This window comes from Eschscholzia californica, unplaced genomic scaffold (assembly GCF_041429995.1).
Source record: "Eschscholzia californica isolate CP2 unplaced genomic scaffold, dmEscCali1.0.p SCAF_1, whole genome shotgun sequence".
In the NCBI taxonomy this organism is placed as follows: Eukaryota; Viridiplantae; Streptophyta; class Magnoliopsida; order Ranunculales; family Papaveraceae; genus Eschscholzia; species Eschscholzia californica.
Genome location: NW_028238198.1, coordinates 9,305,560 through 9,329,366, shown reverse-complemented (window position 1 = coordinate 9,329,366; position 23,807 = coordinate 9,305,560). Strand labels below are relative to the sequence as shown.

The window sequence follows — 23,807 nt, the reverse complement described above, 5'->3', positions numbered from 1 at the left end:
CTGGATAAAAGAAGAAAGGAGAGCCATCTTGAGGATCATCTCGGTTTGGGGGATCATCTTCTCCAAGCTCAACTAAATAGAAACATTAGAGAGAGAAGGAAGATTGGCTTTGAAAGAAAAAATCACCTCACGGCTAAAGAGGACAGAAACACAGGTTTAGAGAGAGAGAAGAAGCTTCTCGGGTTTTAGAGAGAGAGAGAGAAAGTGAATCAACTTTATAAACTCCACACGGTTTGTAACAGAGGTCTCCACCATTAAAGTGAAAAAAACCCGAGAGAAAGAGAGAGAGGGAGATACTTTCTTTTTCTGTTTTTCTCTTCATCTTCTAATTCATCTCTTAGTGAGAAAGAGAGAGTTAGATTAAGAGAGTTGAGAGAGAGATACTGTAGAGAGAGAAAGATTGAATCAAAGTTTTTACACTTCATTATCATCTTCTTCTTCTTCTTTCTTTATCATCACTCGGTTATAATTATTAGAGAGAGTTTCTGTATTCATTAGAGAGAGAAAGAGATAAGTTGGGAAAGAGAAATAAGAGAAAACAGAGAAGGAGAAGAAAAACCAGGGAAGGAAAATTATTTTCTCACCTGGAAATCGTTTCCGGGAAGATGAGAAAATAATTTTCCCTAAGGGTCTGTTTGGCAGAATTTTGGGAAAACAGAAGGAAAATCTTTCCCTAAGGCCCTGTTTGGTTCTGAAATAGCGAAAAAGTTAAGTTTTCTTCTCCCTCTTTTATTATTCATATTTATTTAAATCTCGATCATGATTAGCTAAGACTCTCCATCTAGGGTTTTACGATGAAACCCATTTTTGATCTTTTAGAGATATAATTTTTATTGATTAACTCTTGATTAATGCTTCATAGTTTAATTCGTTTTAGTTTGACAAATAGATTTTCTTTTCACTATTTATACTTTTCGATTTGATGCATCGTGCTTATGTTAAATCATTTGACGGTTCATACTTATTAATTGATAAATAGTAGTTTAGAGATTTATTTATTTAAAATAAAATGATTACATTGTTATGTTCTATTCGGTTTTAACGAAAACATCTCCCGGAATTAGGATAGTTCATTATCCGAAATTCTGAGTTATAAAAAAGAAGAGAATTAACCATTTTAAGTATTTGTTTCTAAAGGTGATTTTATGTGGTGAATTTCTAAAATCCTTGGTCCTCTCCCCCATTTGAGTTCCTTGTATCATAATTTGTTTTATTATTTTGTCCATTATTTTATCACCAAAACCAAAACCATTTTCAAAACCGTCTTACTTCCAAGACTTAGAATAGGTTTCACTTAGTCTCTGAGGAACGAACCGGTCTTACCGGAAATTATTACAACTTGACACCCGTGCACTTGCGGGTGTAGACCTAATTAGGGTAACCTTTTAGGCCCATCAAATTTCTTACAGAATCATCACATAAACTATAGAAGTATAAATTACGATGAAGAAGATTGTTTCTATGATCCTGTTTGGACAACGGAGTCTTACGTGAAGACTTACAAGGAACATATAAACCCTGCCCCTAACTTCGATGAACCATGTACATTTAATGAAGAGTCAAAAACACTACCATATTTGATTCGCCGTAAACCTGGAAGACCAAAGACAGTAAGGATCGAGAGCTCGGGCAACATTCTGACGGAGTTTGTTTTTAAGTTACCTAGTCTACTATGTTCTTTTCATTTACAATAAAACACAGATTACTGTTCAATAAAATTTTCTTTCAGTCGTACAAAGGTTGTGTTATTTTCTATACAGTATACATAATTTATGATAAATCACATACTTTATAACAAAAAACATAATTTCAGATTTACATTTCCTAACAAGTTACTATAATTTATGGTACATAATGGATAATCTAAGTATTCAATGGTACATAATGGATTCAATGGTACATAATGGATTCAATGGTACATTTCCTAACATGACATAAAAAACAAGTAATTTATGTCAGAAAATAATCTAAGTATTCAATGGTACATAATGGATGACACACACACATATGATAAATTACGTTGTATACATGACAAATGATGGTTTCCTCGTCATAAATAACACATAATTTACGAACTTGTTTCATAATTTGTATTCGATGTGTGTTTATCTATGAGTAAAAAATGAAAGTTAAGTGAGAGAAAGTTGATATATATGTTTTGAATATTAACCCCCAAATCACGCTAATTAATCTCAGAAAATATACTCTTTCCAAATCTGAAAATTAAGTGAGAGAAAGTGATATATAGATTTGGTTTCCAAATCTGAAAGGATGAGAGAGAAAATCTGTTTTGGAAATATCCGTTTTTCAAATCTGTTTTGAAAAATCTGTTTTGGAAAATATCCTTGATCCGTTACTTCCTATTAAATCTTTTCAGTTTGTAACCTAAATATCTCCCCCAAATCACGCCCCCTGGTTTGGGAAACTTTCCGGATTCATTTCGAAATTTAACAACCCCGGATTTTTTAGACGAGGGACATGGAGGGTATTTATCAATAAAGTATGAGTTATTTATGCCCATATTATAAAAGGACTAAATGTCCATATTTTGGGAAGATTGGTCTATATACCTATTATGAAAATGATTTTGGTCTATATACCCATGGATTAATTGAGTAGGCCTAGTTTTCAATAGTTACATAGATGTGACTAATAACGTTTTATAGGCAATTGTTCGTCCTAGGTTCTAGGGTTCTGAAATGCACTACAAGGGTGTGTGTAAATGTGCATTTAATGGATGATGTTACCTTTACAAATAGTGGAATGTGATTTCGTTAATAATTTGAAGTCTATAATTGTCTTTGGTATTGAAATTCAGACATTTGAGAGTCTTTGAATGTTCTAGGTATTCAAATCCAGATATTTGAGAGCTTATAAATGTTTGAGGCATTCCGTTATAAACAAAACGTCCGAGAATTTTGGTAAACTTCATAGTTTTGTGAAGGATTTGGAATAAATTTGAAGCTTTACAAAAACAAGAGACATTTTCACTTGACATGTGAGAATATGCTGAACAATCACTTTAGCGGATTAGTTTCATTTTTTTTTGTGAAGACTTATTCGAATGAATATTTTAATTTTGTATGAACAACTTCTTTTTTTTTGTGAGGATTTTTTTGGTCGAATATTTTACTCTGAATAGACCTTTACCGAAAATATGCAAAAGATAATTATAACGAATTATCTGAATATCAATGAAATGTCGAAATAGGTATCAAAAATATGTTACGAGGATCAACAGAAATGTCCCTCAAAGTGTCACTAGAAATACTTCTCAAAATGTCGTCCATGTACTCAAAATCCATAAGATGACTATGGACGTGTCAACATAAATCTTGAAAAAAGTGTATGTACATGAAGTCTACAAGAGTCTACGAAAGTCACAGTCCACTACCCCGCCTTACCCTCTTTCTATTTCTTGCCATAAATTAATGGAATTGGAGCAAGATGGCTGACCCAGAAGTGCATTAAAAGAAAATAACAAATATCTTGACAAATGAGCAACATTTGTTTCGTTTGTTCCGGCGGTGATAATTAGTGTTTAGTTTTGTTCGTAGACTCTTTTATACGTGAATTAAAAGAAAATAAAAACAAATTCTTCTTCCTCCTTGCACCCCACTCTTGAGTTTCCATTGCAAATGCATTTTATATATTTTTCTGCACTAAAGATCTTCAGAAATCGCATTTTATTTTCGTGGATCAGACGTGCCCTAAGTCCAATAGCAGACTTCAATTAATAAATTTTTATGTGGTTTTTGTCAGGAGACATTTGGGGCCTATTATCATTAAGTGTGGACAGTCTTAACTTATTTTATATCATTCAAGTTTGTTAGGATCCAATTGATAATAAATAAATATCATAGATTTTATATGTTGGTAAAATGTCTATTTTCCTTGGTACATATGAATAATTTCATTACAACTAACTAGAACTTAAAAGACCTTACTGGCTTACTCAATCAATAATAATAATGTTTTCAATAAAAACAAAAATCAATAATAGTTCAAAAAGAAAAAAAGAAAAAACAAAAATCAATAATAATAATGAAATTTATAGTGGCCATTAATGCACATTTTCTTCAAGTTTGACTCTTGGGGCTACTAATGAGGATTATTGAAGGTTAAATTAATGGGTTCCTTGGAATTCTTGGAAGTTGGAAAACGTACGAAATTTTAACTAGCCAGCCCATCCCTAGTATTCCCTCTTGGGTAGGGCGGGGAATCGGTCCGGTCGGGTTTACTCGCGGTACGATTTCAATCGGGCTCGGGCGATCCAGGCCCAACACTAATATGCCCGATGGGAATTTCGGTCCGTTCCGCTCCGGTCAAAACATCAAAGTCGCCTGCCCAAAGCCCGCCCGCAGCCGGATCTTTTCTTCGGATACCCGGGTATCAATACGGTTTGGTATGGTTTCCGAACTGAATAAATAAATTAGGGCAACATTTAGGACAAAAATTGAGACAAATTTTAGGGCAAAATCGGGCAAATTTTAGGACAAACTACTGAATCAAGATGATGAGAAGAAACAAGATGAAACAAATCTTAAGAGTTAAGAAGAAACAAGATGAAATAAATATTAAGAAAAATTATAGATCTTAAAAAAATAGATCTTCATCACCTCTTAAGAAGAAACAAGAACAAACAGACTTAAAAAGAGAAAATATGGAACAAATCTTAAAAAGAAACAACAAGAAATAAATCTTAAGAACCAATAGATCTTAAAAAACAGATCTTCGTCATGTATTTGTTGTTCTTATTCGGGCGATCTATTCTTGTTTTTCTTCTTCGTTCTTCAACTTCGTTCTTATTCAACTTCTTTCTTCTTCAAGTATGTTCTTCTTCAACTATGAGACAGAGAGGAGACGAGACGAGCGAGGGAGATGAGACAGAGGGGAGATGAGACAGAGAGGAGACGAGAGAGAGAGAGGTGAGACAGAGAGATGAGACGAGAGAGTTGAGACAGAGAGGATACCTGAGTTCGGGGGATGAGAGAGAGGCGTCTAGGTTAATGGGGGATTGGGGTTGGCTTCAATGAAAAATCTATTTATACCCAGGGGTTAAACCCTTCATTTGGTAATGTGACTAATTGTTTTAATTTAGCGGTTGTTAAGAAATCGGTGCGGGAGGTCCTGGCTTGGTAATTTGACATCCGATCAGAGCTTCAGAACCGATACCGGCCCGACAACTCTACTCGGGCGGTCCGGGTTTGACCCGATCGGATTTCGGACGGTCTCAGACGTCTTCGGATTCAGGCGGCACTGGGCGGTTCACGGTCAACTGTCATTTTTCCAGCCCTACTCTTGGGTGAAAGATTGAATTAATTGGTTTGCATGGAAATACTTGGAAGTTGGAAAAGGAAATTTTGACTAGCCCGTCCCTAGTAATGTTCCCTTTCGAATTCACCCAAGCCATACTTTGGCCTGCTGGATCATTCGGGTCTGTGGGGGTTCCACTTAATAGGGGGCCGCCCGGTAGTCTGTTGACCTAGTTTGGCCTAGCTGAAATGTCTACATCTTTTCTCTTTATATTCATTTAAGTTTTTTTGTTAAGGAATGTTCATTTAAGTTGGTATTCACATTTCAGCAAAAAAATAATAATTAAGTTTTCACGGAAATGTACAAAAAGTGAGAAGACTATTGGTCTTTTTCTTCCCCCTTTAATTTAAATTGCTTCTACTTTTTATTTATTTATCTCCAGTTGCTTGTTTCTAGATTACTATTTGTTCATCTGTTATTTATAACTATAATTTGTCAAATATTCAATTAATTTTCTAAATTATATGATTTTAAACAAATTGTAGTTCACTTTTTGACGATGTTGGTCAGCTACTTGGACATTTCAACCTTTCCAAAATTTATTTATTTTTCATAATCTAATAGTTGGTAATTATATTTATTTTTTTCTGAAATGGCAACATTTGTAGTGGTATCAATAATGTGCCAAAATCCCTTTTTTTCGGTAAAAGCCAACATGATTAATTACAATTGTACATTAAAAGAAAATGAGTATTTTAGCAGATGACCAGTCCACACTTATTAAGTACATATTAGTAAGATCATTCAAGTTCCATATGACATTGGAAATTCCTCCTTAGGACATGACTCCTCCAATCTTGATTTGCAGCCCCCCATGTATGAATAGGGGAGGGAAAAAGATAATGAGTTCTTATTACAGGCTTGTTCCATTTCCACTTAGCAAGATGATCAGGCATATAAGGTCCTGTAGTCTACCAACAAATGGGAAATACAAACTAGGAATCATATACCTCTTTGTCAAAGTTTGTCCACAGGAGGAAGGGATCTGTTAAATATGCACTCACAATTTTTGTTATATCCACTCACATCACCTCCAATTTGAACAAAAAATACTGTTGATGTGAGTGCATATAACCAATCTGTCAGTGGATTTAAAATTTCCCTAATAGGAACTCCACCAAAGATATGTAAAAAATAATTTTTAAAGGCACCCTGTTAATGTAAGCGGATTGCAGGCACCTTCTGTTAGTGCAAGTGGCCATTGCCGATTAAAGCACTCCTAGAAATTTGTTAATAGTGCCTCCTGTCAAAACAAGCATTCAATTTTTGTGTTTGACTTGAAGTCCGCCGAGTCGAGTAACTTTTAGTTCATAAAATTGGTTAGAGTAGGTCAACTTCAAAGGCGCGTGAACCACTATATCTTTTCGTTCTTTATTTTTTCAGTTCTCTATCACTAAACTTTATAATCTCAAATTCTATTTCTTTCTCTCAGTTTGATTCTCTATGTGCATTAGATTTAGATCCTCCAAATGCTTGGGCAGGCTGTAAATATTACATGTTTGGACATATTGTTCTCTTAGGATTGTCCGTTTGATACGTAAGAAAGTGAAGTGGGAAAATCGATTTTCGTAAGACAATGATGAGTAAGAAAGAAAGTTGATTTCCATTAGAAAAAAAGGTAAGAAAAAGCGTCTCACAATTTTCCGGAATCGGTTTTCCCACACAAAACACGCTCTCTCTCTCTCTCTCTCTCTCTCTCTCTCTCTCTCGTGTTATATCACTCTTTCCCTCCCGGGCTATCTCTCTCTAATAACCATTGAAATGGCTATGAAGGAACAGAAGAAGAAATTTGAAAAATGGGATTAACATTCTCTAAAATCATTGACATTCTCTCTCTAAAAAATTCACCTAATCTTTGAAGGAACCCTAGCCTCCATGGAAAGAAGTTTGAAAACCCAAATGTTGAAAACTTAAACACAAATCGAGAATAGAATCTGGAAGCTTGAAATCTTGGTGAAACCGCAACTAGAAGCTTGACGGAATCTTGGTAAATTTATATTATGGTTTATGAATCTGATTTTGATCCTTGTTTGATGTGTTTAAGTAATTTTGAGAGATGGGTACTGATGAGGATGTGGTTATATTATTCAAGTTAAGCCGATGGTTGATTCCTTCAAGCACAACAAAATTATTCAAAGAGGCTATTTGATTGGAGGATTTGAGGTTCAGCAAACCCAAATAAGGTTTAATTGGTATGAGTTTTAAAGGCACTCCCCCGATTCTCATGCATTCTTACCACAAATTTCTAAAGACACTCCATTTTCTTTCCAACCCTACCAAACATCTTAAACTTCAATTCACACATGAAAAACTAGGTTTAACTAGGTTTTCTTTCCCATCAGAAAAAAATGTTTTCTTACTCAGGCTTTCTAACGTATTAAACATGACTGGTCCAGTATAGTAATGACTTTTTCTTTTAAATTAACATGTTTTTTATGTTTAGGGCACTACCTACAACAACTGGCTGAGATGCTCTTGATTAAAAACAAAGAATAGGGTATTAACAGTTTGATAAAGTTTTGTAAACGGGGTATCCTATATACTATTAAAACATGTACGTCGGTTATATGTTTAAAACATATCAATTGATTATTTAGGAGAAGTGAGTCACACGGGTAAAAGAAAGGTCCAAATCAATATCAAACTTTAAAAAAATTTCGAAAAAACTTTTTTTTTTCGTCAAAACGAACCATTGAGTCAAAAATTTTGTTTTTGTAGCACTCCCCTTGCAAAAACTACCCATAATTGTCAACTATTACAACCACATATTTAGTTTTGATCGATCCGTTTTAGTTTTGTTTCTCTCTATTCCTTCATCTGTCGCATAGAAAAAGGATTTTTTGACAGAAAGCCAAAAAGACGGGCTATAAATCTCTAATAGGAAATTAGGGCCACAATAACTTTTTTTTCTTAGAAAACCCGGTACTTAAAATTTACCTCAAATCAAGTCCATGGATCTATGTGTTATTTTCTTTTCATCTTGAGCACTAATCCCTTTTCAACCCTTCTATATTTGTCCTGACTGGTTAGGATCTGTTGACAATATATATAACTATGTTGTTAAAAAGAGCGTCTATTAAACTTTTCTGACACAAATTTGACCCTGTATAAAGACCCTTGAGACTCTCTTAATGAGGAGGTCTAAAAAGCCCCTCTATATATTTATATTATAGTCTTTAACACAAGTCCATAATTGATAGGAAACAAATTTGTGACTTCTTCTTCCAATGCACATTAAACCAACTGGGGGCAGTTATTGGACATTACATAGAGGTTTAAGGACCACTAGAAAGACATAACATGAGTTATTTTTAGAATCGAAAAATAACTTACAAAAATTGTAAGACAAGAGGCACCTTGGTCTTTTTTGCACCCATAAAGGTTGTGAAAAAACAAAATATCATGAAGTGAGGGAGGTCCTTCATCAGAAAAAAAAAAAAGTGAGGGAGGTCCCCCATCACCATTGTATATTTGGCTTTCATCGGAAAGATGTTTTTAATTCATTAAAACAGAAACATAATGTGTTGGATGAGATTTAAGGCGTCTTTTCTATGTCTAGTGTTTTTTTGTACGTTTTTCGCACATAACAAAAACCTTTTGTCAATTGACTATATATACATGATGGAATAAATGTCGAGTACATCCCCATGCAGCCTTCAAAATTCTTTTATATTTAGTAATGGAATAGCCCTTAGTGGCCGATCCACATAGGGGCTAAGGGAGGCTTTAGCCTCCCATCACCCCTATGCAGACCTAAATGGCTAGTAAATAAAAGTTCTAGCTAATAATACCAACTACAATGAGGAATAGACGTCAAGGATGCTCCAGACCAATGGTTGGATGCTTGGATTCTAGGATGGAAGCTTAAATCGTCTGGGATCCAGTACCTCTGACTCCTCTTCCCTTGATATTAAATTTTTTGTAACTTCGTAGTTTTAAAGTCAATCATTTTTTCAACAAAAAGATCAACTCTTTTGAACATAGATTAATGACATAACCGTTGCTGAGAATCTGAGGGTCCGGTGTCAAATTTTATGGGAGACCCTCGAGTACGTTAACATAAAGTTGAAAATGTATTAAACGTATCAATAGATAAATATCCAAAATTAGTCAATAATATAGATGCCATTAAATTGATCATGAAATCAAACTCGTGGTATGAAATTTCTAAAGATCGCTTCAAATAATTTTCTAGTAAAGTTGATTTGATATGCAAGCAGTATACCAACTAAGTAATTAGACTCTTGACCAAAGAAAACATAATAAATGTTAGAGATGGTAATCGATACATGTAGAACTAAGATTTCACGTCAGAATACACTAACATAAAACTTGATAATGTTGTAAAATTATTTTAATGTATATAAAATTAAAAACTATATAAATAATTCAGTACACAACATTTAAAAATAAGAGAGATATTCATGAGACAAAGCTGATTACTGAGACAGAGCTGGCATGCGAAGCATGGCTGTGAGGCAGAGCTGGACTCCGAGACAGAGCTGGAATGCGAAAGCTAGGCTTATGTCGGTGATTAGTGTTATCTGTGTATAATGTCGGTTGTAGAGAGAGTCGGTTGTAGAGAGTCGATGAGGCAGTGGGATTGGGGTTTAGTGGCTATATAAACTAAACCCTAAGGAGATATCTGTAAAACACAATCTCACGAATCTCTTGTGTAAACTTGTTTGCTTATCATAGTGGAAATCATCGCGCCGTTGTCGCCGTGGAGTAGGTCTCACCAACCGAACCACGTAAATCTCTGTGTTCTGTTCTTGATTGTTCTTTACTATTCCTGTTCCTATTGCTTGTCTTGGATTACTCGTATTGTTCACATTAACCCCGATTGGGCATAACATATTATAGCAAAATAATTTTTTTTAATTAAAACTGTTACGTAATTATTTTGATAAAATTACTTAGTGCTTAGATAACACATTTCCAATAAGTATTTTGATAAGTCTCTACACTTCAATAAAAACTTTTAATTAGTTTTTTTATTTATGTTATTTTTAATAACAAGATATTGTTTATATTAATTAATAACAATTATTACTGGATATTAAGTATTATTATTAATTATTTATTGAAATATTAATTAATAGTAGAATACCGAACGAAAATAAAATGAAAATGAAGATCAAAAGTTACAGAAAGAAAATAAAAAGATCGAAAATGTTCAAATGTTTCCAGGTGTGTTCAACCAATTAAGGATTTAAATCCCTCCATTTGATTTATAACTATATATTAATCTGTCCACTTGATTTGCAACAATTGTAGTTTCAAATAAGAGAAAGATAAATGTCGTCCCTAGCAATAAGTTCTTGTAAGAATTGCTCTTCACTCCCTAGCAATAAGTTCCATTCCAATTGCATGATGGGTTTTACGAAAATTATACAGTTTCCTTGAGATCATTGCCTATCCAAGATGATCTTCGACAATAGTAGCACCAAGAAGACTCAAATCTTCCTCCATCTTCTTCGCGACCTCGTCGATCGTCACTTCATGATCTGCACTATTAAGTTTTATACCATTAAATTTCTCATTAACCTTTTTGTATTCTTTCTCGTCGAGTTTTTGATATGCTTGTAATAAAGGTCTTTACCCCTATTCCTTAGGTATTTATGGTTTTCCCTTCGTACTCCCTTCCAACTCTCAGGAGCCTTTCAAACTTAACACGACGTGGGGAAATGATTCAAGTCGCTTAAGAGAACTAAATACAAGAATGAAATTCAAAGTCACTATTGCAAAGTGTAGATCTATCGTCTCCTTTAGTCGTAGTCTGCCATTTCCGTATCTAACAATCACATCATTCGTTTTCTTCTAGTCAGGGCCGTGCCTGACAATTTAGGGGCCCGGTGCTAAATTTGAAGTGGGGCCCCTTTATATAAAAAAAAAAACTAGAGTTTTCTTTTATATGAACTTTTTTGTTTTCAAATGATTTAACTATAAAATTAAGATTGAATCATTAACGAATCCAAACTCAATGTATAATGTTATTATATGATTGTCGTGACATTTTTTATGTAAAACTTCTCTGATTTGACGAGAGTCTTATTTTTATAAAACATTAGTTTGAAATTTAAAAAATAAAAATTAAACTATGGAAATAAGAATTAACATTTAGGCGTGTTTGCTTTTTTTCCTTGATAACAAAATAACTTTTTTCTTGAAATAATCAAATGTTAGTGTCTACTAAGATTCTAAAAAAATTAAATTATTCATCTTGCCAATGTGTGACTGTCTATTATGATTTTAACTTAGATTTAGACAAACTATACCAAACAACTAGCTAGCAAAGCAAAGAAGTGATTTGCTCTTAAAAATAAACAATAAAACAAATAAGTCACAAAAAGAAATGGAATTGTCATCCATGTGGCTTGAACTCGGGACTTCCCGTATTGGAAATGAAACATCAAACCATCGGAGCTGCTTCAATTTAGATGCTTAAAACGTGAAACTTGTTTTACTTATTTATTGTCCCTACGCCTCTCAAAGCTAAAAATGGGCCCCGTGTGGTGGGAGGCCCTGTGCGGGCGCACGGCCCGCACCCCCCACCACACGGCCCTGCTTCTAGTATTAAAACTGCAAAAAGTTTAGAGGTTGATATGACCGGTTGGAAACAGAACAAGAATAAACCGTAAATGTAAGTCCAAAATCACTAAAGGCATTAGAGTAAATTCTCCCTTTTTTCTTCAAAAATTGACCTTTAACCCTGGCCGATCCAGAGCCAAACCCCCTAATTGACGCTTCCTTTTTTCTCTCTCTTTCAGCCCCTCCATCACCCTCATTAGGGTTGCGTTTAGACAGTGACGCCAGCCCAATGGCTGATGTGATTAGGCCACGCAAGTGGTTCTGGACGACCAACCGGGCCTCAGTAAGGTGTCTCCACCACCTCTATATGGACTCCCGTGTGTGGCGCCTCCAGAACCTCCCATGGAAATGCCTTCTGCTGATTACCCTCGACCACTAGGTTGCACTTCCCATTGTCCAACCTAGTTACACCATCAGTTTTCAGTTCCCCCTCTCGTGTTGATCTCACCCAGGTACCCATGCACCTTTTGATGGAGACATCCTCTTCGGTGTGTTGTATACCCGGCCTCCGGGATTTGGATTCAATCATGAGTGATGCGTGGCTCCTCCAGAACCTCTCGTGGAACCACCTTCTGTTGATTCCTCTCCACCCCTCGGTCGCTCCGCTCAATGTCCAAGCTAGTTACACCACCCGTTTCCCCCCTCTCTTGTTGATCTGGTCGGATACTCATGCAGTATTTGACGGTCACTGGTCCGTATAACCGGTCTATTTGCAGGTGAACTCTACATATGATATTTCTCCTTGTGATCCTAATAATGTTCGTTCTTGTGGATCAAATTTATTTGCAGCACTATCCGCCATTAAGGAGCCTCGGGTCGTCGGGCTTACCATTCTGCGAGCGAGTCAGAACAGTGGCAACTTGCCATGAATGGGATATTGAGGCACTCAAGTGATACAGCAGTTGGTTATTAGTTTCGCCTCGTTCATCCCCGAATATAGTCGGGTTTAAATGGGTTTTTCATACCAAACTCAAATCAAATGGGCCAGTTGATCAGTACAAAGCTCCTTTGGTGGTCCAAGGCTTTGATTAGAACTTAAGCTTAAATTGATAAGACGTTTAACCCTGTTGTCATTTGTACTGACTATTGGAATTATTCTTTCTCTTGTGGTAACATGTGGTTGGCCTATTTTCAGTTACATGTGAAGAACACTTTCTTACATGACAAGAGGCTAGTTAACATTTCCTAACTAACTTCATTACAACCTATGTTATTAGCACCATTCTTTAGTGTAGAGGCAACCATGAGTCTTTAGTTTTCATGGCGCCACACTCTTTCAATACAACATGGAGACATGTTTCCCCCACCAATATTCCTGCTTGGGGCTTCCTATGAGTACTGACCCATTCCTACTTCGGGCCCCAAATCACATAAACATTGAGGCCCACATCAGGCCCAAATCTTGGTTGGGGCTTTCAATCTATGTATTTTATATCCTTCATATAAGGAGGCCATAAAATCCATTTGGGACATCAAATAATAGCCATAAAATGTTACATGAGTTATCCTCTTTAAATATTCATTTCCACAAATTAATAGGATAGCATCAAGTTAAAAGGTATTTTCATTTATTTATTTTTTCGAAATGGCAAAATTTGTATTGGTAGAAATAATGAGCCAAAATTACTTTTTGTGTGCTACAAGGCAACATGATTAGTTACAAATGTACATCAAAGAAAATAAATATTTTAATGAATGCACCCACTAGCTAAACTTAATTATTTATTATCAACTTCTTAGAAGCAATGAGTTCAACAGAAAAAAAAAAAAACTTCTTAGAAGTAATGTGTTCCCAAAATGAACTCTGAAATAGAAATTAATTGGACAAAGACAAATGACATTTTGCAAATTCAACAATTACTTTTTCTATAGGATGTAACAAGTTAGCTCTCAATTGATAGGTACTAGGTGTTTTAAAAAAAATTGATAAGCACTATCTCAAATTTTCTTGTGACTATTTTTTGCTTTTACAATACATGTATATTCGATAAATTTAATGTAGAAACTGGATCTGTCTTTTGTCAATTTGGGCAACCAAACGTTGTCCAAATCAAGATCAGGATGGACCATTGGATTCGTCTCGTCGAGCTCTTGAATTTAGACATAAAGTTTGTCAGAATCCGATTTCATATGAATGAGTTATCTATTATATTAAAACAGCTCAGTCGGTTATCCAGGGGATAAGTCTGACCGTCCATTTCTTTTGACAAATTTAGTTTTGATTAGATCGAACGGTCCATAAAATATACAATTATGTAAATAGAATAATAATAAAAGGGCATTAAAGTCATTTTATACTCTCCCTACTATCTCTCCAACCTCCCCACGACAATTCTCAAACTCCCACGATTCTGAAATCCCTAACTTCTCCGGAAGATCTTTGTATCTCAATTTGAAGTCCATCCAAAATCTTAGTTTCATTTTTTAAGAGAAAACCATGGAGGTGGAAAACCTAAAATGGAAGAAGCCCTAGGAATAGTAACCTTCTCTGCAACGATTTCTAATCAAAACCCAAAGTGAAGGTCAGTTGTAGATTTCTATTGTTTTCTTAATCTCTATTGTTATCTTTCTCTCTTTAACTTCTATGAAGGGCTATAATTTACAGATTCAGAAGGTGTTTTATTGGAAACTATAAGTTCCCTAATTTGATAATCGTATCAAATCCAATCGCATCTACTCACCGTGGCTCCGTTAATTCTCTCCAGGTCTCTCTCTCTCTCTTTCTCTCTCTAAACAGTTTTTGTTATTCTTTAAAATTTAATTCAACATCTCTATAGAAATCATACCCTCTCTTTAAATCAATCTGCAGTTTTGTAATACCTTCTTCTCCTTCAATTAGAGTACCCCAGGTAAATCACACTTTTTCTTTTCTTTTTCTTTTTAGTTTATTTTCTTTTTAGTTTATGATTCATTTGATTATTTTTTGGGTCTGTCGTTTTTTATTTAAGCTTTGATCTTCTGAATTGCAGGGAGATATTTGAAGAATTTGAAGAAATGCTTAACTAAAGTCTTTGGTAAGTTATATGCTTTTATGGATCTTTTTATAGTTTGAAGTACAGCTTTAGCACTTAGAAATCCTACCCTTTGCTGTCTTGCTCACAAGAGAGAAAGTTTCTGAATGCTTCAACACTTACAAATCTTTTTATAGTTTGAAGTATAACTTTGGATCCCTATTTTTACTTTCTCTACTTTCGAATTCCTTTTTGAACTTTTAGTAACTGTTATACAGTCCAAAACCTAAACCGTGAGTTGTAATGTTTAAATGCATGGAATTATGAGTTCCGTGTTGTTTGATATTTTCTTTCTTCTACTTTACTTTGTTGCACATTTGGATTAGGAAGCTTTTCTGAATTACATTGTTTACTTTTGCAGGAAAACTAATTTTGACGATTGATATGAAATAACTTGCTAAGGATGTATATTTTTGCCTAATAGACAAACATTACTGCAGCTTGAGGTGAATGTTCTCTCTAATATCAATCAGTTTGGGTAGAATTTGAAGATGTGTCACGATGAGGCGTGACACAATCTTGGTTACCTATTCCTCTCCTCCTATCATTTAACAGCAATGGCTTTGGTATCATATCTTATATACACATTTACTCGCATATTCTTAATTTGCTAATCAATTTTTATCACTTTTAAGATTTCTTATCTTTCCAAATCTTTCACTGCAGTACAACATGAGTTCCTCTTTATGCATGGGAAGTTATTTCTAATCTTTATGTATGGGAAGTTATTTCTAAACATTTGTATGCCACAGCTTCTCACTAAAGCTCATCTCCAGAACTATACTTCCGGAGAGGTTTTCATCAATGTGCAGCCCTTCAGTAATTTGATTTGTTAATTTAATCTAATTTTGTTAGTTTGGGTTTTCAGTTTGGAAGTCTCCTTTTCATCTTCTATGAGGTGAATTTGGTTATTGTTATATACTAAATGTTCGTCGTGAATATTATATGTTAATTTATTTTGATTATTTTATAACTTTTATGTTTGAACTGATCTCCACTCAATCTATTTCAGGTTAGTTTGTATTGCTCACCCTTTAGTTGTACAAAAGTTGTATGAGTAAATGCTTCTTAGAGATTTGAAGACAGTTGCAGTCTCTCTCTCTCTCTCTCAAAAGTGTGTCGAAAATTTTCTAATCTATGTTAGTTGTATGCTCGAAAGGTAACTAACTTTGTTTATTGTTGGTTGTATGAAGTATCCTAATGGTTACATGTTTGAAGAAGGGGCCAACACCTGAACTACTTGACGAACGACTTCGTCAAGTCATGCTTCGTGTAGGCGATCTAGACCGTGCTATCAAGTTCTATGAAAAGGTAAGCTAAAACAGACTCAAATTGTATATAATGATTTGTAAATTTAAATTATAGTACAATTTGTCAAATTGTTTATACTTTTGTGTTTGAACTCATCTTCTATTGTTTATACTTTTGTGTTTACAACTCAGATGTTCTTCATCACAACATTTTGTTGTTTTAGTCTTGATTTTTATTTCCTTTAGTCATCTTTGTCTCTGTTTCACAATTGATCTCGGTTGTAGTTTCTTTTTGTTTCTTTACTTTTACTGATTTACTTAATGCTAATTTTCTTCTTCTTTTTGCAGGAAAGGATTTTTTTGTTACCCGTAATGGGTCCATTTTATTGTTAAGTTGCAAAGGTCAAAAGGTAATGAGTTTGATGAAATTAAGAGTTAACCAGTTACTGTACTTTTTATAAAAGTTTTTTGTTTTGTCTCGCTGATATATGTTACAAATATTAAGTTCAATCTTTTAGGCCAAAGAATGCAAAAATTCCATTTGTTTGAGCTCGAGGTATACAATGTCTCTCTGTCTCTCTCTCTCTCTCTCTATATATATATATATATGTGCTTATATGTTTTTTTTTCTAATAATTTGGTGATCTGTCTCTCCTTATTTATTCTTACCAGTTATATTTTTCTCATGAGAGTTGTTTTTCTTTTGTTACACGTGTTCTTCGCCTTTTGACATACTCATATTTATGATGGAAATCTTCCTCAAGAACTCATCACTTATACTACAAAGCAAAACTGAAAACAATGTCGCATAAAAGCAAGATTTCGCCATAACAACTGCTTCTTGCTGAAGCTCGATGTTCCTCATTGGATCCGTGGGATATGGTTTCTAAACCTTTAATGAGATTATGATTTGATTTAAGTTGATATCCATTGTTCAATCAGAATTTGAACTATTTGTTGTACTCATGTATATTTTTCATGTTTGGATATGTTGGTAGCAATAAGATTCGACCCTTTCTTGATATTCTGTTTAGTTTCATAGTTTTATTTTTAGTTAAATTTTTATGAGTTCAAGGTGTTGGAAGAAATGCCTGACCAGATGATTTTTCTTCTTATTGTTTGTCAATTCATATTGTTGTTATCTATTACTGTTTGTCAATTCAGATTGTCTGTTGGTAACTATTTAAATAATTTTTTTCCTTTTTATTATGGTAATTAAAGAAGTTATACTTTAATGTAGTTAAAGGTTTTAAAACTAAACTTATGAACATTTAATTCATCCCTTAATGATATTTGGATTTCCGTCAATATTAATTAAGGTTGTTTTTTCTGTTCAGGTTAGTAGTAAATGTTTTAGCTTCGCCTTCCAATTTCATTTTAATTTCTAATGTTTTTACAATGAAATACATTATAACTAGGCTTCCACCGCCCCTCAGGCGCGGTAGATCTTTCTTGGCTAACGCAGTTGTAGTACATTCATCTCAGATTAGCCGTTGAAAAACGTTTTTGAGAATACTACGAGTGTGCGTGTATCGTGATGACATCACATTAAGGCGAGCTTACACAAGTAGTGCATGCATAACGGTGTCCATTTTCAGACAATGTGGGGGGTTGATCTTTGCACTCCAGTATTTAGCCAGGGGCAATTGTATGTTGCTTTATCGAGGTGACATGGAGACATTAGTTAAGGTTTTTTTTATTTAGATTTCAGTCGGAATTAATAAGGAACCTTTGTGGTTAATAGATATAGTTGACGTTTTCCCTTGACATTTTAATTTGTTTGTTTGTTTTTTTTTTAACGATGAAATATATGAAAACTAGGTTCCCACCATATATCCGGGAGTATTATTGTGATGATTCAACATTGAGACATTATTTAAGGCTTTTGTATTTAGATTTCAGTCGGAATTAATAAAGGATAATCTTTGTGGTTAATAAATAAATTTTTAGTTTTTCCTTACGATTTTTTTTTTCTTTTTACGATGAAATACATGAAAACTAGGTTCCCACCGCGTCCTACGGACGCGGTAGATCCCTCTTGGCTAACGCCGTTGTGGTTCATTACGTCCCGATTTTACGAGTAAAGTGTTTTCGAGCATTCTCCGAGTCTGCTTATACTGTGGGATCTATGATCACGCCGTTGACATCACGTTGGGTCGAGCTTACCCGAGAAATGTATGTACAGTGATGTCCATTTTCACACAATGTGGGGTCACGCGAATACCTGTCATCCGAAATCATGTACTGATTTCGAATGAAATCACGTACTGATTTCGGATGACAAGTAAACACATGACACCAAAAGGTGTGAAAATGGGCATCAGTGTATATACACTTCTCGGGTAAGCTCGACCCAACGTGATGTCAACGGCGTGATCATAGATCCCACAGTATAAGCAGACTCGGAGAATGCTCGAAAACACTTTACTCGTAAAATCGGGACGTAATGAACCACAACGGCGTTAGCCAAGAGGGATCTACCGCGTCCGTAGGACGCGGTGGGAACCTAGTCATTGATTTACTTCGGAAAAATATAGGGATAACTACAACGTGTAGTTTTATTATTAGTACCGTATTGGAAAAATAAGGAAAGTTCTACTTCCTTATATAGACTTTTCCTTATGTTACTAATAATAGATTGGTTGGAATGATGGGATGGTTGGCGTGGTTTGCACCACGCAAACCACGCATCACGCACGCGCACGCGCGGCGTGGGCGAATGGGCGTTTAGGGCGCATTGGGCGCTTTAGAGGCGCCCGCACGCACTTTGCACTTCGCACGTACGCATCGTCGCGAGGAGCGATTGGAGCCTTGGATTTTACGATCATAGACATGATCTGACGGTCAGGATATTTGGCGCTTTTAAGATAGATCCGTTGATGATCTAACGGTGGGCGTTCAATGCGCGAGATCTTAATAGATCCGTTAAGATCTGACGATCAATATGGCACCCGAAAACCAACAGTCAAATATGACTGTTGGGAAGCATCCATTCATCTATAGGCACCCATACGAAGTGGTGTCAATACCCCTATAAATACCATGAGAATTCAGCAAACAAATCATTAGTTTTTTGCATTTCTGAGCATTCATTTTCAAGCATTAGAGTTTAAGGATCGTTGTTCAGAAGTTCATATTACTTACCAAGTTCGTCAGACTATCATAACTAAGAGGTACCATCTTTACTTTGATAGGTAATCCGTTTTATCCTGGGAGACATACACCATCACTGTTGGTACTGATATACAGGGTGTAAATTGTCTTAAGGACAGAGGTATCCTCGACTCGGATATATTACATTTGATTTTTCTTTTTTATAATCACTCTTGTTATCTTAATTGTTAGAAGATAACTCTTTCTCTGATTTAAGAGATAGAAAGAAAAACAGAAGTGGGTGTACTCTGTTTTGTTAAAAGAAACAGAAAGATTAAGAACTATTCTCTGAAAAGAGAACCAGGGATCTTAAGACAATTTATTATAATTAGTTTTCTAGTTCTTAAAATATTAACTTACTTTGTTTCTTTGTTAAGAGAGAGAGAGAAAATGGCAACAAACGTTGAAACAGTTCGTGTCAATGCTTCATCCTCGAACCATGCTGAGAAACCAGAAAAGTTCAAGGGGATTGATTTCAAACGTTGGCAGCAGAAGATGTTGTTTTATTTAACCACTCTCGGGTTGGTTAAATATCTTTCTGAAGAAAAACCTATCCTAAATGAGGATGGTGACATTCAGAATGTGTCTGCCGTGGAGGCATGGAAGCATAGTGATTTTCTCTGTAAGAACTATATCTTGAATTCTCTTGATGATAGTCTTTATAATATTTATTATATTATAGAAACCTCTAAAGAATTATGGAATACCCTCATCAACAAATATAAGACAGAGACAGCGGGTATGAAAAAATTCATTGTTGGAAGGTTCTTGGACTATAAAATGACTGATTCCAAACCAGTTATGTTACAAGTACAAGAACTCCAAATGTTGTTACAGGAGTTAAAGGCCGAAAACATGATTACTAATGAGGCTTTTCAAGTTCGTGCTATGATAGAAAAACTCCCTCTAGGTTGGAAGGATTTCAAAAACTATCTTAGACACAAAAACAAAGATATGGGTCTCGAAGACCTAATCCTCAAATTAAGGATTGAGGAAGATGGTTGTTTTACTTGTGGAAAACCAGGGCACTTTGCAAAGGACTGCTGGTCTTCTAAACCAGGCAGTAAACCAAATAAAGTGAAGAATCAAACTTCACTTATTGAAGACTCAGAACTTCAGAATTTATGTGCTCTTGTTACTGACAATGAAGATATGGTCGTTGATGTGGTTCAGAAATTTGAAAATATGAACCTATGTGCTGTTGTCTCTGAAGTTAATCTCATTGGTAACATGAGAGAATGGTGGGTAGATACAGGGTCTACTCGTCATATTTGTTCTGATCGAAGCATGTTCTCTACTTATAAAGAAGCAGATAATGAAGAGAACCTGTTTATGGGTAATGACTCAACCGCCAAAGTTCAAGGGAAAGGAAAGGTGGTGTTAAAGTTTACTTCTGGAAAAGAAGTAACCTTGAATGATGTGTACCATGCTCCAGATGTAAGGAAGAATCTAGTATCCGGATCTCTCCTAAGTAAAAATGGGTTTAAACTTGTATTTGTGGCAGATAACTTTGTACTGTCCAAAAATAATATGTATGTGGGAAAGGGATACATGTCAGGGGGTCTATTCAAACTAAATGTAACCACTGTAATGCCTAAGGCATCAAATATTATTAATAATAAAACTATGAGTTCTGCTTATATTGTTGAGTCTTCTTCTGAAATTTGGCATAAGAGATTAGGACATGTGAACTTAAATTCAATAAAGAAATTAATGAATATGGATCTATTACCCAAATTTGAAATTGAAACCAGAAAGAAGTGCCCCACATGTGTAGAGTCAAAAATGACTAAGCCTTCTTTTAAATCAGTTGAAAGAGACACAGAACCTTTAGATTTAATTCACACAGATATTTGTGATTTAAAAATGGTTCAAACAAGAGGAGGAAAGAAATATTTCATCACTTTCATAGATGATTCCACAAGATTCTGTTATATGTACTTATTAAGAAGTAAAGATGAAGCAATTGAAAAATTTGAGCTTTATAAAGCAGAAGTGGAAAATCAACTTAATAAAAAGATTAAGGCAATTAGAAGTGATAGAGGAGGAGAATATGAATCTCCTTTTGCTGAAATATGTGCAAAGAATGGAATCATTCATCAAACAACCGCTCCTTACACCCCTCAACAAAATGGGATTGCGGAGCGTAAAAACAGAACTTTGAAAGAGATGATGAATGCAATGTTGTTGAGTTCTGGTTTACCTCAGAACTTGTGGGGGGAGGCTATCTTAACAGCCAACCACTTATTAAACAAGTTACCCCATAGGAAAACAGGAAACATTCCTTACGAGTTGTGGAATGAAAGAAAACCATCTTTTAAGTACACAAAAGTGTGGGGGCGCCTTGCTAAGGTACTAGTTCCCCCTCCTAAGAAGGTTAAGATAGGTCCTAAAACTGTAGATTGTATTTACTTAGGACCAGCGATTAACAGTAGTGCCTATTGTTTCCTAGTTTACAAATCGGATATAACAGATATCCATGTAAACACTATTATGGAATCTAGAAATGCAGAGTTCTTTGAGCATATCTTTCCATATAAACAAAACCAGGAAATACAATCTGAAACTAAGAAAAGAAACCGAGATCAAAGTGATCAAATTTCAGAACCATCTAAAGAAGATGACATAGAAATCAAGGAACAAGAAATTGAACCTCGAAAGAGTAAAAGGGTAAAGGTACAAAAGACCTTTGGTCCTGATTTTGTCACTTTCATGATTGAAGGAGAACCTCAAACATTTATAGAAGCTATGACTACTCCAGAAGCTCCATTTTGGAAAGAAGCTGTAAACAGTGAGATAGAATCCATCATGCAAAACCATACTTGGGAGATAGTGGATCTTCCAGCTGGTTGTAAGCCTTTAGGATGTAAATGGATTTTTAAGAAGAAATTAAGACCAGATGGATCTATCGAAAAGTATAAGGCACGACTCGTCGCACAAGGATTCAGACAAAAGGAAGGATTAGATTATTTTGATACTTATTCTCCTGTTAGTCGAATCACATCCATAAGAGTTTTAGTAGCTATAGCATCCTTATATAATTTGGAAATTCACCAAATGGATGTAAAAACAGCCTTCTTAAACGGAAATCTCGATGAAGAGATCTATATGAAACAACCTGAAGGGTTTGTGGTTCCTGGACAAGAAAAAAAGGTGTGTAAACTAGTAAAATCATTGTATGGTCTTAAACAAGCTCCTAAACAATGGCACTTGAAATTTGATAATACTTTACTATCAAATGAATTCAAAATTAATGAATGTGACAAATGTGTCTACACTAAGAGCACTACAAAAGGATGTGTCATATTATGTTTGTATGTAGATGATATATTAATTATTGGAAATAATTTAGATGTCATTAATACAACTAAAAAAATGCTTTCCAAGAACTTTGATATGAAAGATTTGGGAAAAGCTGAAGTCATTCTTGGCATAAAACTTACCAAAACAGCTGAAGGGATTGGTTTGTCCCAATCTCACTACGTTGAGAAGATTTTGGAAAAGTTTAGTAAAAATGACGACAAGATAGCAAGGACTCCATTAGATCCAAGTATTCATCTTAAGAAGAATATTACTAAAACCGGAGTCAGACAATTAGAGTACTCAAGGATTATAGGCAGCCTTATGTATCTCATGAATTGTACTCGACCAGACTTAGCTCTCTCAGTTAGCAAATTGAGTAGATTCACAAGTAATCCAGATGAGACACATTGGATTGCGATAACCAGACTATTACGGTATCTACGACATACAAAGGAGTATGGACTCCACTACACTAAGTATCCAGAAGTACTTGAAGGATATTGTGATGCAAACTGGATATCAGATACAGATGATACAAAGTCAACCAGTGGCTACGTATTTACACTTGGAGGAGCTGCCATCTCTTGGAAATCTTCTAAGCAAACTTGCATTGCTAGATCAACAATGGATTCAGAGTTCATTGCATTGGATAAAGCTGCAGAAGAAGCTGAATGGTTAAGACAATTTTTAGAAGATAGACCAGTATGGCCTAAGCCGGTGCCTGCAATCAATATACATTGTGATAACCAAGCTGCGATTGCACAAGCACATAGTAAGATGTATAACGGTAAGTCACGACACATTCGTCGACGACATAACACCGTAAAGCAATTACTCACTGAGGGAGTCATAATAATTGACTATGTGAAATCCAAAGATAACTTAGCCGATCCTTTTACTAAAGGGTTATCTAGAGATCTTGTAATTGCTTCATCAAGAGGAATGGGACTGCTGCCTAAAGAAAATGAGTAAAGGCATGATGAAACCCTACCTAGAAGACTGGAGATCCCACGATCTAGGTTCAAAGGGAAACTGAAGTTATATCCTGACTCGAAAGTGACACTTAAAGACAACATATCTTTTTCCCATTTCTAGGATGATATTAGTGTCGCCTGCATTAAAGAGGCTAAGCTTGAAAGCTTTTAATATTTCCGAAAAGACTTTGAATAAATTAAATTCTAAA

General features: G+C 35.0%; 3 long non-coding RNA genes across 3 annotated transcripts; all 3 read left to right on the top strand.

Annotated features, from left to right (window-relative positions):
• Positions 1 to 7,074: 7,074 nt before the first annotated feature.
• LOC147563915 (uncharacterized) lies at positions 7,075 to 10,082 on the top strand. Its single transcript, XR_015225625.1, has 2 exons — positions 7,075 to 7,508; positions 9,768 to 10,082. It is a non-coding gene; the product is annotated as an uncharacterized LOC147563915 (long non-coding RNA).
• A 4,205-nt stretch (positions 10,083 to 14,287) lies between these two features.
• LOC147563914 (uncharacterized) lies at positions 14,288 to 15,419 on the top strand. Its single transcript, XR_015225621.1, has 5 exons — positions 14,288 to 14,429; positions 14,513 to 14,612; positions 14,717 to 14,756; positions 14,877 to 14,921; positions 15,280 to 15,419. It is a non-coding gene; the product is annotated as an uncharacterized LOC147563914 (long non-coding RNA).
• Positions 15,420 to 16,138: 719 nt separating this feature from the next.
• On the top strand, positions 16,139 to 17,029 carry LOC147563913 (uncharacterized). The gene is made up of 4 exons (XR_015225623.1): positions 16,139 to 16,229; positions 16,517 to 16,578; positions 16,687 to 16,724; positions 16,933 to 17,029. It is a non-coding gene; the product is annotated as an uncharacterized LOC147563913 (long non-coding RNA).
• Positions 17,030 to 23,807: the final 6,778 nt, after the last annotated feature.